Raw genomic sequence first — 3,191 nt, forward strand, 5'->3', positions numbered from 1 at the left:
TGCCAAGGCTTAAAGCAGCAACAACGCTACACATAAAAACTGATGATGGTGGAAAAATACACCGAAACGTATTTTGATTGATAAATAGAGACAATCAATGACTGAAACCCAGGAATAAATTTGATTTTTAATTGAAACACAGTCAGGAAAGTATATACAATGTTAACTTTATTGTATTGTGAGTGCTCATTTCAATACTTGGTTTCACGGTCTTTCTGCGTCAATTTTACTACTGAATGTGTACAGAACCGCTAAAAAAAGTGGCAGAATCTCCTTATTATTCCCCGTGTGGTTGTTAGAATTACCTCAGCCAGTCATCCTTCGTATAGAAGAGCGAACTGCATCTGAAAGGGAGAATTTGAATTTAAATAAGAACTGATCAGCAGCCAGGGAAGACCCACTTTCGAATACGGTTTCGTATTCATACGAAAGGGGGAAAATGTACACGACAGGCATTTTAAACTGTCAACAACGTGTAAATAATACAGATGTATTTCGAGTTTTTTTTCGGTACATAAATCACCTGCTCTCCCAGCTTAATTTGGGCGTTTTTCCTATCGTGGAAACACCGAAGTTCATAATTTACGCAGGTACGACATTCGAGTAAACAAAATTGAACTGTTTTAATTCGCCGATGAGCAGGCGTCGATATTAATTCCATATCGATTGAGCGAACACAAATTCGACAAACTGATGGAGAAATATTAAATTTGACCAGTTTAATTACAACTCAAATGGCTGCGACTACAGTGCACCTGCTAAAGTGGATGAGCAATTTTCGTTTTGTTCGTCAACATTTAATTTCTATTGCGATTGACTGACAAATGCAACTTCCACTCGATGGGCAATTGAGCGGCATTAAACTATACAAAGAAATATTAATATTGAATATTCGCCCGAAATAAAGGGCCTTTGGGTTAGTGGGAGCGCAGATTATCACTGTCCAAAACAGCCACTTTTACCTGTGTGCATAAAAGCAAAGTCGGTGAGCCATTTTATCAGCATCCAGGCAGTTTTTTCCGTTGGTAGCGAAACGTGTTAATCCTCCGACAAGATTTAGATTACCTTAGGGAACAGTATCGCGTAATTTATTGCACCCTGCTATGGTTTCAGGCATAACGAATATTTATTAAGGTATTTCTGGATAGCATAAGACCAAATAAGACCCGAGAGACGAAGACGTGGAACGTTTCCATTACATGGGCGAGAGTCAACATTTAGGGCGTCAAAAACAAATGCTCCACATGCAAACGTTAACTGCATGGCGACTTGTTTTATTTTGTGACTTTTTAATTGACTTTTTTCGACGATAGCAAAACCACTATTGAATTTAGTGAGTATGGGGTTCCACGAATTTGGACTAGTGATTCACATACAGAATGTGCGCGAGAAAATGGTCTGAAATGTTGATCAGCAAAAATAATCAATGACTATCAAAAATCATCTGAAAATGTTTGAGTGTTTCGGTGAAAATTGGGAATTTTGCATGGGTTAAATATTGCCGATTGACTCAATTTTGGCAAAAAATTTAATAAAGATTTAGCTACTATTATGAATTGATCCCGAAGTTTTGAAGAACAGATCGAATGATCAGAAGTCACTCGTTTCGGTAGATAAAGGTAAACGTCATCCGAAGCGTTTGTGTTTTAGTTGAAGGTTTTCCATTAGGGAATATGGATTGTTTAATTGTCGAAAAACGCGTAAAAATTCTTAAATGTTGCTATAAAAATGGTGATTCTGCTGTATCAATGACATAATCGACGCACAGAGCAAACAATTTCGAACACAGTGGAAACATTTGAACAGACTGGATGGGTTACTGATATTTTAAGGTCTGTGCATCATCGCAACATTCTTTGACTTACTCTGATGACCTCTGTGTTTGTCCATGACGATTGTACGTGACATATTTTGTACTGTTTTATAATATTTTTTAATTTTTTACCATTGTTGACTGTACTGTACGTATTTATGTTGTAGTATTTCGTTTTTTTACTCGCTTTGTCCATGAAATTTGTCAATTTTTGCGTGGCAATAAAGCATACTTTGATTTGATCTGATTTGATAGACAGTAGTTCGTGAATTCTCGCCGAAGTTTAGGAACTTTCGTATTTATCTGGTAATTTTATATTGGGACTATTGGCGAACTTGGCGAGTCTAAGATGGCGTCAATGTTATTATGTCAAAATGTCTTTTGAATCGCTGAAGGACTGGCGAAGAGCACGAAGACTACCGGACAATATAATATACACTTTATGTAAGAAAGTAGACATGGAATCACAGAAACGTAATAAACACTAGAATATAAAGTTACTTGTATAGAATCTTGAACATACCAGCAATTGAGTAATGGGTGATATTTGATATTGGTAGGCCACGATCATCCGCTTTCAATAATGGTTCGTTTAAAAAAGGCGATATCAGCTCAATAATAGTGGCCTTTAAAAAACAAAATCTTTTCCGAAATTGTACATGCGCGAAAAACTCCAAAGGATTTTTGCCATCTCGTATATATATTTTACTAACACGTTGGTCTTCGTTTATTTCCTCCTCTATTACGTCCAAATATTCAAAACTTTGTCGACTCTTACATTGTAAACGATGGTAAAATCAAAAAATTAAAATCTAAAAACATAACATAAACAGTAATATAACCTTAAAAACTGTTTGACGGTTCAACGACAAATCTCGGCCAATGGCTGGGCAGAAGCAATACTCAAGCCTAGGGACGATACGATACTGGGAAAGTATCGATACTTACTCAAATGAGTAGTAGTTCACAATTTTATTGACTGACTCGATATTGAGTGACTACGTATAAACGTCAAAAATACATTTTAAGTATACATTTTCGATGAGTTTTTCAAGACCAAAATTAACTGTTATCGTGAATTTTAACTGTAAAAGGGCTTTTAACTGTAAAAATACCGTTTGCATGTCTCCCAATGGGTCACTTTTCACAGATATTATTCAGTTCCATATTGTTTTGATATCGGCAATAAGTTTTAAAACTGACTATTCAGAACCATTAATACGTTTTTTTTTTTTTTTTATTCAACGCACAATTTTACGAACCTGATATAGCAAATCAAATTGATTCCTGGGTTTCAGTCATTGATTGTCTCTATTTATCAATCAAAATACGTTTCGGTGTATTTTTCCACCATCATCAGTTTTTATGTGTAGCGTTG

At 35.6% G+C, this 3,191-nt stretch overlaps 1 protein-coding gene and 1 long non-coding RNA gene across 3 annotated transcripts in view; one reads left to right on the top strand and one right to left on the bottom strand.

Annotated features, from left to right (window-relative positions):
- The window catches only part of LOC109543095 (fasciclin-2), a gene marked incomplete in the record, with an annotated part of 136,621 nt that overhangs the window by 44,329 nt on the left and 89,101 nt on the right, over nt 1-3,191 (top strand).
- On the bottom strand, nt 149-2,781 carry LOC125502455. 2 transcript variants are annotated; one of them, XR_007280215.1, is made up of 2 exons: nt 2,337-2,781; nt 149-344 (listed from the first exon to the last, which is right to left on the bottom strand). It is a non-coding gene; the product is annotated as an uncharacterized LOC125502455 (long non-coding RNA). The 2 variants fall into 2 exon arrangements; XR_007280214.1 differs by lacking the exon at nt 2,337-2,781 and adding an exon at nt 1,866-2,053.

Source organism: Dendroctonus ponderosae, unplaced genomic scaffold (assembly GCF_020466585.1).
Source record: "Dendroctonus ponderosae isolate FM_Combo_2020 unplaced genomic scaffold, Dpon_F_20191213v2 Dpon_F_20191213_1, whole genome shotgun sequence".
NCBI lineage: Eukaryota > Metazoa > Arthropoda > Insecta > Coleoptera > Curculionidae > Dendroctonus > Dendroctonus ponderosae.